Source organism: Protopterus annectens, chromosome 13.part0, assembly GCF_019279795.1.
Source record: "Protopterus annectens isolate FY-2018-M chromosome 13.part0, PAN1.0, whole genome shotgun sequence".
In the NCBI taxonomy this organism is placed as follows: Eukaryota; Metazoa; Chordata; order Ceratodontiformes; family Protopteridae; genus Protopterus; species Protopterus annectens.
The window spans coordinates 1,123,804,114-1,123,819,119 of NC_056747.1; positions in this window are offsets into that span (position 1 = coordinate 1,123,804,114).

The window sequence follows — 15,006 nt, forward strand, 5'->3', positions numbered from 1 at the left end:
AGGCCAATCATCGAGTACAGCTCCCCGTTTGGCATGTACCTCAGTAGACACCTGCAACAACTGGAGAGGCCGCAAAAGTACCTCACAAAGAGGATCCTAGGCCTTAAACACTTGTCTTATATGGACAGACTCAAAAAACTCCAACTATCCTCTGTCTCATATCAACTACTGAGGTTCATAGGTTCATAGGTAGATATTGGGCTATCTGCCCGAAGGCATATATTAGCTCAGCCACGTTGTGCGGTATTCACCGCCCCTTTGGTTAGTTTCCTAGGCCCTTGATCTAGCAGGTAGTACCCTTGGTCCCTATCTAGTAGAGCTGTTGGTATGATCCCTGGTGTGAACTTTCTGTTACCCATCCACTCGTCAAGGTTCCTCTTGAAGAGTGATAGTGAGGGGCTCTGTGTTATGTAGATCGGGACCTTGTTCCATAGCAAGGGAAGTCTTTGCGAAGGGAATCTATGCCTCCAGCATGTTCTATTCATTGTTGTGCTGAGGTTTATATCCCTAGAGCGTGTAGCTCGAGTGGATTTGGTTTTGCTAAGATGGAGCATGTTCAACAGTTCTGGGTTGGACATGGCTCTGTATGTTAGACAGAGCTTGCCTCTGAGAAGGCGGTATGCAACAGAGAAAAGCCTTAGTTTTTTCAGTCGTGCTGCATAGGGCAACTGTTTGAGGCCAGTAATCCTCTTAGTGAGGTACCTCTGTGGTCTCTCCAGCTGCTGGAGATGCCTAGCCAGGTACATTGTACTCAATAATGGGTCTGATGGGGGAAGAGTAGAGGGGCACCACTACATCCTTAGATCTTGATGCAAACCCTTTCGTGATCAGATGGGTCAAATAGAAGGATTTTCTAACCACCTTGGCAGCATGGTTATCAAAGGAAAGCTGACTGTCTACTTGGGTCCCTAGGTCCCTTATTACTACTTCAGATTTCAGGGGGTTACCTCCTATGTGGTAGTTCGCGGGTACTCTTGTTTTTTCCAAAGTTGATTACTGTGCATTTTTTAGCATTTAGCTTGAGACCATGGCTTTGACACCATGCATCAGTCTTGTTAAGGCCCTTCTGGAGGATATCCATGTCGGCCGGAGACTCTATTATAGCACCCAGTTTGCAGTCGTCCGCAGACTTGGTTAGCCACAGCCCATCAGTGCTTGCCTGTACGCCAAACAGGAGGGGCCCCAGGACAGAGCCCTGAGGCACACCATTCGTTACTGGTCTGGATTCCGACATAGATCCCGCTACTCTTACTTTGTGGGATCTGTCTGAGAGCCAGTTTGCGATCCATCTTGTGACATAAGGATTTATGCCCAGGTTGGTGAGTTTATCAATAATATCCGAATGGGGACTGGTGTCAAATGCTTTAGCAAGGTCAAGGTAAGCCGTGTGTACCTCTTTTCCCTTATCTATAGCCTGAGTGTCTCAAAGAAGTCCACCAGGTTCAGGAGACATGATCTGCCCTTGACGAAGCCGAACTGTGTGGGGTCAAGTGTTTGGAGGTTCCCAATCTCTCCATTTATGAGTTCCATAATGATTCGCTCCATTGCCTTACAGATCAGACTGGTCAGGCTTATTGGTCGGTAGTTCCCAGGGTTGGTCGTAGGCCCACCCTTGTGCAGCGGAACCACTGTTGCTGTGCGCCTTTCTATGGGCACATATCCTGTCGAGAGGCTGAGACTGAACAGGGTATTCAGATGCAGGTTTAATTCATTTTGGAGCTCATGTATGACACAGCCCGGGATACCATCTGGTCCCATGGAGGCAGTGTTTTTAGCTTTAGATAGAGCCTTATTAACCAACGTATCAGTAATAATTGGAGTTACACAATCCCCCCTAATAGTAATAGGCCCTGTAGGTGGTGAGGGGGTGGGGGGATTTGCACTGAACCTGTCAGCCAAGATGTTGGCAATGTCAGTGGGGTCTGTGTATTTTGTTCCATTTTGTACTAGCTCAGAACAGACCTGAGCGTTGCCATTTAGGTTTTTGACGTAACCATAGAAGGCCTTATGGTTATCCTTGGCAACTTTCTTTTCGAAATTGGCTTTAGTTGACTTGATGAGGGCCCTCAGTTTCTTACTAAAGCTTATCAGGGAAGATTTTTCTACTTGAGATTTGGCCTTTTTTTTGTATAAGTCTCCTCCTTTTAATTTTATAGTTTACTTAAGGCCGGGGTCCACCAGACTGGTTTCTTCTTGCTTGAGGAAGGAGTCTTGGTTTTATTTGGGATAGCATGGTCCATGCAATCCTGAAGATGTATATAAAGTGCCTTGGTGTAGGATTCTGCATCCTGGATATCATTATCCTTCTGCAGGGGGATAGTGAAGCTTTCCACTTCTGACGCAAGTAGTTTGAAGTTTGCTTTGGAAAGGTTTTTTACAATGGTTTCTTTGACTGGGGGAGGTGGAGGGGTGAGGATGTCTAGGGTTATCAGTTTGTGGTCTGATCTGACCAGAGAGGGAGTGATAACGGGTGTGGTACAATGGGCGCCCATATTTGTGATGACTAAATCCAATATGTTGTCCCCTCTAGTGGGAGAACATACCAGTTGTTCGAGGGCATTTGAATTTATAAATTCTATGAACCACTGGGCATAGGGGTTAGAACATTGGTAGTTTGCCCAGTCTATACCAGGGTAGTTGAAATCACAAAAATTATGGTGTTGGGTAGGACCTTTATATTTTCCAATGCCTCAAGGAATGCTGAGTGAGCATCTTGGGACATGGTGGGCGATCTATTACAGGCTACGACATGAAATGTGGATGTTCTTCGTTTTCCATTGCTGCAGTCCTTACTATTGGGTATAGTCCGCATCCAGTCGGCCCGAATACCAGAGTATAAGGCTGACGTCGGTCAGGGCGATAGGACTGACGCCAGTACGTCAGGGTACTAATGCGCATGACCGCGCCATATCCTCAGTCTTTTGGTCCGATGCAGAAGCAGTTTTGAAATATTTCAAACGGAGTTTCAGACCGAATCAGAGTGGGCTAAGTACCCGTGGGGAACATTTTGGTTTTTCTTGCCTCAGTATTTAACCGGATGTCAGAAAAGTGAATAACTGTATTTCTTGTGGGAAACAAATACCTCATAGGGATTACCATACATTGTGTATACCTTGTTTAGGGCCTGCTTGTGCTAGGTTTAACAAACGCACTATTAAGAGGAGGTTAGACTGTGCCAGATTAGTGTTTGGGAAGCGTAATTATAAAATGCCGCCGGATGCTCCGCCTGGCGGCCCAAGAGCGCCAAGGACAAAACAGCAAAGCCTAGGGTTGATGAACCGGCAGTCCCGGACGCCGGTTCTTTAGATGGCTCAGTGGAGCCAGGGTTTTGCCAGGAGTTTCTATGGAGTCTCAGGCAGAAACTTTACTTTTACAGGATGTACCCTCTCAGGAGGCAGGCCAGGCTGAGGGGGCTTCTCAGGTAACTATTCTTCCCTCTCTTCCCAAAGTAGTTAGAGCCTCTCCTTCTGTTGCCAAAACTTCTTTAGAGGTAGGCCAACTTCAGCTTCAGTAGGGGCTTCTCCTAGCCTTTCGGTTCTGTACCTAAGAAACATATGCTTAAAATGGCAGAAGATTTGATTACTATGATTAGGGTTCTATGGGCCCTCCTGATAAGAGGCCTAGAGTGGAACCAGAGTTTGACAGTTTTGAACAGGGTTCAGGGAGTCTTCTGCGGAAGATTTGCAGGAGTATCCTCATTATTCTGATTCTGATGTGGATGATGCCACTCCTCCTCCTGAGGATTTTTCTTTTCAGAGACTCTGCATTCCATGAGGGAGCACTTTAAATGGGAAGGCCAGGATTACTCTGATTCCAGGAAGAGACTTAGGGAATTCTTGTTTTACCCCAGCATAGGCCCTTAGCTATACCTCCTGTGTTGAATGTGGTGGAAGATGTTTTTGCAGAGGCTTCCCTGAACCCTGATTCTTTGCCTCCTGCTCCTGTTAAACCTGATAGGTACTATAGGGTGCCGAAGCTCATAAGTATTTGTTTAAGAGTCCTAGGGCGGACCCAGAAACTGTTTCTCAGGGGCCTAAAGGTGTTAAGGCCTCTGTGGTTAAAAATCCTGTTCCCACTGACAAAGAGGCAAGGGCGTTAGATAGGTGGGGTAAGAAAGTGTATACTTCTTCCACTCTAGCCATGAGGGCGTTGAATTGTCAGTTTCACATGCTGAAATATCAAAATTATCTCCTTTCACAATTGAAATCTAAGGTGGATGCTTTGGAAGGTATTGATTGTAAAGACTTGCTGGATTTAGTTTATGTGTCTGAACAAGTGGGCAAGCATTCTTTGCAATGTGCTTTTGATGCTGTGCAGGCCTCCTCGCGGGTGGCTGCCACTAGTTCTGTTCTTCGCAGGCATGCCTGGTTGAGGGATCAAAATTTGGCTGAGCATGTTAAGACACGGATTTTGGATGCTCCTTTACAGTCTGATGTGTTGTTTGGTTCACCTGTGGAAGCAGTTTTAAAGAAAATGGAGGACAAAGCTAAGTCTATGCAAACTGTTAAGGATTTTTGCAGGTACAGCCAAGTTTAGTAGAAATTGGCCTGCTAAGGGGTGGACATATCCTGCTTATGATTCCCAGTCTAGGGGTAGGTCTAGACGTGGTAGGCAGGGCTCAAGGTTCTTTAGGCCTAGAACAGGAGTTCACCTGCTCAGACTTCTGGTGAGGGCAGGGGTCAGTCCTTTCGTAAACAGACCCAATGACCTGCCTTTTCAGCTGCCAGTAGATTCTCGCCTGGCAGCTCCTTTGAACGACTGTCTCTTTTCAAAGAAAATTGGGATTTAATTACTCAAGACAGATGGGTGTTGGACATCATTCAGCCAGTCCCTGTATCAGAAAGGCCTAGGATTTTATTCTCGCATGTTCCTAGTACCAAAAAGGGGAACACGTGGAGACTGCTTTTGGATTTATCTCTCCTCAACACTTATCTGGACATTCCCAAGTTCAAGATGTTGACGTTACAACAGCTTTTACCCTACTGGGCAAAGATCACTGGATGCTAACTTTAGTTCTCAAGCAAGCTTACCTTCATGTGCCTATCAGGCTAAGTTACAGGAAGTATCTGCGGTTTGGAGCTGGACATTCTCTTTATCAGTTCTCTGCATTGCCCTTTGGCTTATCTACTGCCCAGCAGAGTATTCACAAAGGTTCTGGCTCCAGTGATAGCTTACTTCAGGCTACAAGGACTTCAAATCTATCCTTATTTAGACGACTGCCTGATTCTGGCTCAAGAAAAGGAAGACCTTCTACAGCATCTGGAATATCTTATAGCAGTGCTAAGATGCCTAGGGTATTCTGTGAACGAAATAAAGTCCAGTCTAGTACCCTCTCAAGACATGTGCTTTCTGGGTGTGAGACTGAATACAGCAGCCCAGATGGCCTTTTTAACCCCGGACAAACAAAAGAGTCTATCACTTTACTTCCATCAACTATCTCCTCAGTCCGTGCTGACTGCAGAGACAGTCCTTCAAGCATTAGGGTTCATGGCATCTTGTATTCTGGTGCTTCCCAATGCCAAACTGCATATGAGGAAGTTACAATGGTATCTCAAAATGTATGGACACAGCACTGCCAGGATTTAGACACTGTCATTCAAATAATACCTTGCCTTCAAAGAGAATTTTGTGGTGGGCTCAGGAATGTCACCTAAACAAGGGACTCTCTGTGACCCGGCCAGAGGCGAGTCAGATTTTACCGACAGATGCCTCAGACATTGCTTGGGGAGCTCATCTAAATGGAAAGTGGATACAAGACAAGTGGCCTGCCAGACTACAGCATCTACATATCAACATGAAGGAGATGTTAGCAGTCCAGTTCGCATTGCTGGCTTTCAAGGAGTTACTTCTTCCAGGGCAGGTGTTGATTCTAACAGACAACACAACTGTCATGTGGTACTTCAACAAACAAGGGGGAACACATTCTTATCCTCTATGCAGGCAAGCGATGATTTTATGGGAGATCGCGCCACGCTTGCACCTAACTCTTCAGGCAAGGTTTCTGCCAGGAGCACAGAACTCCTTAGCAGATGTGTTAAGCAGACAAATCATGGATCCCCACAAGTGGTAACTGGATCTTCATGTATTTCAGAAATTGACAGTGTCGTGGGGAACTCCAGACATAGATCTGTTCGCTTCTCCACTAAACCACCAGCTGCCACAGTTTTGCACAAAGGGGTTTCATCACACAGCTTGGAAAGTGGATGCTCTGTCTTTCAGTTGGACAAACCTTCATGTGTATGCCTTTCCACCTCTGCCTCTTCTTCCAAAGGTACTGTTAAAGGTCAGACAGGACAGGCCAAGGATGATTTTGATAGCTCCAGATTGGCCTTGGCAACACTGGTACCCTCTACGGAGTCTGGTAAAGAAGCCTCCATGGCCTTAACCTTTGATTCCACATCTGTTTTCCCAGCAGGACGGTCATCTGCTCAATGTCAAGCTTCACTCTCTTCATCTGACAGCCTGGCATATTCTGTGTTGAAACACAGCAGGTCTCAACTTCCTCAACAAGTTTTAAATGTGATTAGGAAGCTAGAAGACCTAGTACAAGGAAAGTGTAATGCAAAATGGAAGAGATTTTTATTTTGGAGTAAAGCAAAGAATTTGGAGATTTCTGAGCCTAATTTGAGTATGGCTCTTCAATATCTTACTGAGTTACTGGACAAGGGTCTGTCCTTCTCTTCCATTAAGATTCATGCTGCAGCAATCTCAGCTCACTATGATTGTGACCCACCATTGTTTTCGCATCCTTTGTTCAACCAGTTTCTTAGAGGGCAAAATATCAGACCCCCGTAGAGCTCCTACTCCTGCTTGGGATCTCAATTTTGTGTTGGAAAACTTACTCTACAACCTTTTACTGCTGAATTGAAATATTTGTCATGGATGACTGCCTTTTTGTTGGCTATTACTTCTGCAAGAAGGGTGTCTGAGTTGCAGGCCCTTATGGCAGTCGAGCCCTTTTGATTTTCCATAAGGATAGGGTATCATTACGCACTAATCCTTCCTTTATGCCTAAGGTGGTTTCTAGTGTGGCTTTAAACCAAACTATTCATTTGCCTACTTTTTATGCAGACCCCCAAAATAAAGGGGAAAAGATTTTGCATACTTTAGATGTACACAGGCAATTATTACTTAAGCAGGACTAAGGATTTTAGGCAGTCTCAGCAGTTGTTTGTTTCTTTTGCTTTGAGTTCAAGCCTGTGTCAAAACAAACTATTTCTAGGTGGATTGGCTTTTGCATTGCATTTTGTTATTCCCATCATGGCAAGGAGGTTCCAGCTGGGATTAGGCCTCATTCCACTAGGGCTACTGCCACTTCAACAGCATTTCTACGGGGTGGCAACTAAGGATATTTTGGAAGCAGCTACTTGGAGTTCAGTGCATACTTTCTCTAAGCATTATCACCTTCCTATCTACTCTAAGTCTAGGGCTGGTTTTGCCACAGCTGTTTTGCAAGGCATGTTGTCAGCTCCTGCTTCTTTATGATTTGCCAGCCTCCCTTACCTCTGCTTTGGGATTCTACGGACTGCAGCAATGGAAAACGAAGAACATAGTACAGTTTTGTACCTACCATAAATGTAGATGTTCGAGGATTCCATTGCTGCAGTCCCCTCCTCCCTCCTTCCCCTCTGTGTTTAGGGGTGGTTGTGTAGGTGAGTTTACCTGCTTCTATTTTGTATATATTGTTCATGTTTTGGTACAGGTATTTTGGGCCTTGTCTTTTAGGGTCTTCTGACATCTGGGGCAAGAAAAGACTGAGGATATGACGCCGGTCATGCGTGGACGTCATGACCAGCTTTATACTCTGGTATTCGGGCCGACTGGATGCGGACTATACCCAATAGTAAGGACTGCAGCAATGGAATCCTCGAACATCTACATTTATGGTAGGTACAAAACTGTACTTTTTGCCTGCTGATAGTTGCGCATGGATGATCTCTGGGGCATCATGCTGTGCCACTAACCTGGAGATGTGGGCATCCTTGATGAATATGGATACGCATCCGCCCTTTGTACTACGATCCGGTAACTGAGCCTGGAAGGTATGATATGAATTGTAACCTGGTAGTGCTGGGGTGCTCTCTGGAGCCTTGAATCAGGTTTCTGTCACTGCACAGACATGATTTTCTCCATACTGAGGAGTGCCTCGAGTGAGTGCATTTTGAGCTTGAGACTTCTGGCGTTGAGTAGCATTACCCTTAGTTTTTGCTTACCTGTGCTGGTTATAGTGGTTGGTTTGTCCTTTGAGCCTTGCCTAAAAAAGGCACCATGGAGATGGCAAGAGCCTTGGCCAGTATTCGAAAGCCTAGGGGTGACAGGTGCAAACCATCTCTGGCGAAACAGCGAGGCTTGTCTATCATGTCATCTCAGGCAGACAGACACTGGATCCCCTTAGAATGACACCAGAAGCTTAGCCAATTGTTGAAATTGATCATTTTGTCTTTGTATTGTGGTATCATTCTAGGTGAAGGTAGTATGCTACTCAAGGTCAGGGTCATACCAGCTTGGGCTACATGATCAGAGATCTCCTCAATGTCTCTTTTCATGTAGTCCAGGGAGGTACGTCTTAGATCTTTCACACCAACATGTACAATGACAGCGTCATACTTGTAATTGTTCTGGAGTGACCTAAGTGCCTGTGTTATGTGGCAGATCCTAGCACCCGACAGGCAGCTGACAGTAACCTTCTCTTTGTTCAGCCTGGTGAGTGGAACATCTGTGTGCCTTACTGTAGAGTCTCCGATTACTAGCGTGTTGGGTAGGGTGTTTTGCCTTAGGGGCTGACGTGAGGCACACTGCTGAGGTGAATTATGTGTTTTCTGGCTTGTGTTTGGAGGTGCAGGTTGCTTGCTTGTCTGCTTTGGAGGGCACTGTTTCTTTTTCAGATTTGTACCTAGTGCCTCCGAATATGTTTTTATGTATTTATGTGTATGTTTTGCCAGTGCTTGTTTTGTAGATCCATGTGTGACTGGTGGTGTGATGCTAGTGTGTCTCTTCTCCTCTTGACTGTTTGTTACAGTCATGGGTTGAGAGCGCTTAGCCTCCAATTTGGCTGTGTATTTGCATCTGTCACAAGTGTTTGTGTCTAGAGGTAAGAGGAGAGGGTTGTCTGTATACATGAGGCAGTTGTGACATTGCCTCAGGATGCCCAGTTCCACCAGCTGAACTGGAGAGTACACCTGAAGATGACCTCTGGACATGCTTGGAAAAGTAAATTTAACCTGTCTTGCGGACAATTGAGGGTCTTATGCTGTATTATAATAGTGCTGTCTAGGAGATTTGGAAAATAATAGTGCTGTCTAGGAGATTTGGACAAGTGCTGATTTGGGTTATGCAAGTGCTGCAATAAGAGCAGTTGATCTGAAGCACTTGTGTTGAGGCTTGCCTAGTTCTAAGGGAAAATTTGCAGCACAGACTTTGTGGAGCCAGGAATAGTATAACCCGGCTAACCGGCGCTGCTCGGTGCGCAAGACCGCGCAAAAAGAGAGTTGCAGGGTTTTAAGAGAGAGAGATCAAGGTGTTTGGAATTGACCCAAAATGGACAATAAAACTACAGTTTCTAGGCAGTAACCACTCTTACAGGGACAGGCAGGCTGCTCAGTATTAACCACTGCCACTGGTGAACAAAGAGACTTCCCTTTAGCCCAAGTAAGCACTGGCCTCCAAGAAACTTACAAACAGTTCAGAACAGCAACTCTGTAACTGAACATGTTAAGTTGTCTATCTCGCCTTCATTCTTGCTGGATGGGTTCGGAGCCGACTTCGGCTCCGACTCGGCCACTCTAAAAGCTCGAGAGTTGGTTCCACCGGCTCGAGGCTCCCCTTATATCCCACAATGCTAGGCGAGAGTTACCTCAGATCTCGTTTGCCGCTACAGCGATCGAGGTGTTGGTTTTCTACCGGCTTGTTGGTAAGTGTATTTTTCAGTGAAGATAGATACTTAAACCCATATATTTTTAAATTTAATTACTTTTCCCTTAGTTTAGTGGATTTCTACCCCTGTTTTTCAGAAAATCCCGTTTTCTTTCCCACAAGAACTTAAAAGTTCTCCCTCGGGCCTTCTGGCCTTTCCCCATTCCCTAGTGGTGTGTGTGTGTTACTCTTAATTAAAACTTTTAGTTATAGTTTTATTTTTTGAGTTTTAAAATAAGATAGTGTAATCAGTGTGTCTGACTGAGTGTGTGTGGTTACACTTTCTTGTTCTAGGATGTCTAAAGACACAAACGTCTCAGGCTTCAAGAAGTGTGATGCGTGCTGTCAGAAAATGTCTCTGACAGACGGTCACACTTCTTGTGTCTACTGCCTGGGGCCTTTGCACCTGCAGGACTCCTGTGCTGTTTGCCACGGCTTCAGTCCCAGGGTCCTGCAGGAAAGAAAGAATAAGTTGATCTTAAGGGGTCTACTTAAGCCTGAGGATTCCCTTTCTGTTTCTGGGAAGCCCTCTAAGGCATCTAGGTCCTCGGCTCCAGCAACTGAGCCGAGACCTAAGGTTGTTAAACCTACGTCTGCATCGGCTCCGGCTGGAGCCGATGAGTCTACAACTTCTGTGGTTCCCTCGGCTCCGGCTGGAGCCGAGGTATTAGAAATCCCCTTGTCGGCTCCGACCAGACTTTTGGAGCCGACATCTAGGAAGAGATCTAGGTCTCCATCCCTTGGCTCCGTTCACTCGGCTCCAGCATCTCGTCTGCTGTCTGAACGGAGCCACAAATCTCACTCCTCTAGGTCATCGAGGCTGTCGGATCATGACCTTCAGAGGGTAGTGAGTCGACTTCTTAAGTCCGAGGCACTGGCCCAAATGCTTCAGAGCCCGACTCATCAGTCGATGCCTGCCCCTGTCCATCAATATGTTCCTCCTCCGACTCCGTTGAGCTCGGAGCCGGGCGTTGAACCGAGACTGTGGTAGCGTCGGAGCCGATACAGATGTCTTCGGCTCCGTCGTCGGCTCCGATTTCTTCTTTCAAAGAATCTCGGCGCCGGACTTCCCTCGTAGGCTCCGAGGGGGTGAGTGGCATCGGACCCTTGTCCGACCCCGCTCTTCCTCTCGGAGCTTCGGCGCTGGTGAGTTCGGCTCCATCGGCCTCGGAGCCATCACTGTCGGTGCCGAGGGAGGTTCTCAGCTTCTCGGAGCGGGGACCTCTGGCTCTGCCTGATAGGGGTGCGTTCGAGGTCATGCAGAGTGTGTTAGAGCCTGGCTCTACTCCACAGTCGGCTCCATCCGCCCCTCCCTCTACGGTGCCTCAGGTCAAGTCGACTCACTCCCTCATTCCGGACCGCAGAGAGCCAGCTCCTCAGGAACCCCCTGTGGGGATATCATCCTCTTCCGAGGCCTCTCCTGATTTGGCAGAAGAGCCCCCTCGGAAGAGGAAGTGTAAGAGGAAACACATTGACTCACCTGAGTCCATTACATCTGACACAGATTTAGAGGATTCCGAGGGTTCCCCCCGTTCCCCTTCTGAAGATGTCTCTTTTGCAGACATTCTCGAAATCCTCAAACAGAGGGGAAATTGGCCAGCCCTCAACCCTTCGGAGGATGAATCTGTGTACCTTGAGGCGTTTGGCTCTCGTCCTTCCACCTCCTGGGTGTCTTCCCCCTTTGACCCCCTCATGCAGGTGGTAGCTAAAAAGGCATGGACGGCTCCTGATTCAGTGGACCCCACTCCCAGGAGACCCTCAAAGTTCATAACGGCACCAGCAGACAAACAGTTCTTGACAAAAGGAGTCTCTGTGGATGCTATGGTGGTAGCTGCTGCCACTAAGAAGGAACTAGCTGATCCTTCAGTACCTGTCCATCCACCTAACAAGGAATCTAGGTCCATGGACAGGTACGGGAAGCGGATGTTCTCGTCAGCGACATTTGCTATGCGTTCGCTGAACTACCTGTGCCATTTTACTCGTCTTCAAAGGGACTTGATTAAAGAAGCGAGTGACATGTTGAAGGACCCTACAGCTGCGGGTTTTCAAGATAAGATGAACACTCAGCTGGCTACCCTTAACTCCATAGCCAACTCCTCCATGTGCCTCCTTTCTTATGCGGCTGATGGAGCGAGTAGGGCCGCAGGGACGGGTGTGGCCTTACGTAGGCATGCCTGGATGCGGCTATGCAATTTTGCAGACCCCTTCAAGACGTCTTTCACTAATTCCCCGTTTGATGGATCATCTCTCTTTGGTCCTCAAGTGAAAGAAACCTTGACTAGGTGCGAGACTGATGGCAAGACTCTTTCTGCCGCAGAGTCCGTTTTCTACTCCTTCTAGGCCTTACCCCAAAGGCCAGAAAAGTGGGAAAATGTGGTTCCGTAAACAATCTCAAGGGACTTCGCCTGACGACAAAGTCGTTTCTCGCCAGAGGCAGAGGCGGAATAACAATGGTAGACGCCGCCTCGAGGCAGGGGCTCCAGAACCAGGGCAATCGAGAAGCCTTCTCTGATAAGCCCTTTCAGCATCCCTGAGGTGTTGCCCGACTGCCCACCTTCGGAGGCAGTCGGGGAAGATTGTCACTGTACCCAGAAGCCTGGCTATCCCTGACTCAAGACAAATGGGTACAGTCCGTCATTTCAAGGCTATTCTATCCCCTTTCTTCGCATTCCAAACCAATCAAAAAATCCTTCCAGATGTTCCACCCGCTCAAAGGGATCTAGCGGTTTTGGAAATTTCAAAACTGCTTGCAAAAAGAGCAATTCAGCCAGTTCCAGCAGACCAGCAAGGATCCGGAATCTACTCAAGGTTCTTTTTAGTTCCAAAGAAAACAGGGGACTGGAGACCAATTTTGGATCTCAGTATCTTGAACAGATCAGTCAAGAAAACAAGATTTCGGATGGTCACGCTGCAGTCCATCCTTCCCCTATTGGGAAAAGGAAACTGGATGTGCTCTATAGACCTACAGGATGCGTACTGTCACATAAAAATGAACAGACGCTCCAGAAGATTCCTCCGCTTCAGGCTGGGAACCAGTCATTTTCAATTCAGGGCCCTGCCCTTTGGTCTCACCACTGCCCCCCGGGTGTTTACCAAATGCATGGCAGTGGTAGCTTCTCACCTGAGACGACAAGGATTCCAGGTGTTTCCATATTTGGACGACTGGCTCCTCACAGCTCCCACCAAGCATCTCCTTCTCATGGCCAGGGATTACACTTTTCGCATTTGTCAAAAGTTAGGCATTTCAATAAATTGCGAAAAGTCTGTTTTGTCGCCTTGTCGTACTATTACCTTCATAGGCGCAAATCTAGACACAGTGGACATGTCTGCAGGCTAACAGGTCAGAGAATAACAGACATACACAGACTGGTCTCACTCCTTTTCAACAACAACAGAATCAAAGCCAGGTTAGTTCTGAAAGTGTTGGGAATTATGGCGGCTGCCATACCTCTGCTTCCATTAGCCAGATTCCACATGAATCCTTCAATGGATGCTCTTTACACAATGGTCATACCAGCAACTTCCAATGTCCCACACCATTATGATCACGCAGTGCAGAAATCATCTCATGTGGTGGATGTCTTCCCCTCAGCTCTTGTTGGGAAGACCCTTTGTTCCTCCTCCGGTTGCTACTCTGACAACGGACGCCTCCCTGATCGGGTGGGGGCATTATCAGGGCAGGACGGTCCAGGGCACATGGCAACCAGACGAATGCCACTTGCACATAAATGTTCTGGAGATGAGAGCAGTGCTTTTAGCGTTGCAAGCCCTTCAAGACTCTCTCCCTTGGGAACGATTGCAATCCAGACAGACAATATGTCTGTAGTGTGGTACATCAACAAACAAGGCGGAACCAGGTCCTACCCCTGTGTCGAGAAGCACTCAGATTGTGGCAATGGGCGATTTCTTCTCAGCGGTTTCTGATAGCAACGCACATCCCTGGGAAGTCCAATCAAATCGCGGACAAATTGAGCAGAGCTATCCTCATGCCTCACGAGTGGTCTCTGAAAGACTCTGTTGTGAGAGAGATTTTTCTCAAGTGGGGTCAGCCTTGCTGCGATCTTTTTGCTACTCCCCAAAACAGCAAGTGCAGAGATTATTTCACTCTATTCCCTTTACCAGGCCAACCCAGCAGAGACGCTCTAGTCCAAGTTTGGCCCCGGGGACTTCTGTATGCATTTCCTCCCTTCCCACTAATCTCTCAAGTGATACAGAAAGCTATCGCTCAGAAGGCCTCGTTGATCCTCATTGCTCCTTACTGGCCTCGACAGGTGTGGTTCCCCTTTCTACATCAATTTCTACTGGATCGACCTTGGCATCTGGACCTAGTTCCAGATCTTTTGATCCATCAATCGGGTCAGTTACATCGCTCCCTCCCCTCTCTGAACTTCACTGCTTGGTTCCTCCAGTTCCAACCTTAGCCAGGCTTCCTCAATTATCTCACTCTGTTCGAGATATTTTGATAGCTTCCCATAAATCTTCCACTCGGAAGATTTATTTGAGTAAGTGGAAACGCTTCACATATTGGGCTCAAGGAAGGGACATAGATCCTTTCACTGCTTCCATCCAAATAGTCCTTGATTTTCTAGCTGAACTCTTCCATGCAGGTTCATCTCCTTCTACTCTTAAAGTTCAATTGGCAGCTATCTCTAACTTTCATGTGGGTATTTCTGAGTCTGCCTTAATGTCCCACAAGCTTTGCAAAGCCTTTTTGAAAGGAGTTTTTCTTCTCAGACCTCCTATAAGAAATCCTCCTTCTCCTTGGGACCTAAATTTAGTTCTTACTTCTTTGATTCTTCCTCCTTTCGAACCTGCAGCCTCCTGTTCATTAAAATTGCTATCATGGAAGACTCTCTTTCTGGTAGCTATTACTTCAGCTAGAAGAGTCTCAGAACTTCATGCACTCAGCTGTCGACCTCCTTATCTATTGTTCCATAAGGACAGGGTATCCTTACGAACCAACCCGTCCTTTTTGCCTAAGGTAGTCTCGACGTCAAATCTAAATCAAAGCATTGACCTCCTGTCTATTTTCCAGAATATTCCAATAGGTCTGAACAAAAATTACACTGGCTAGATGTTCATCGTCAGTTGAGG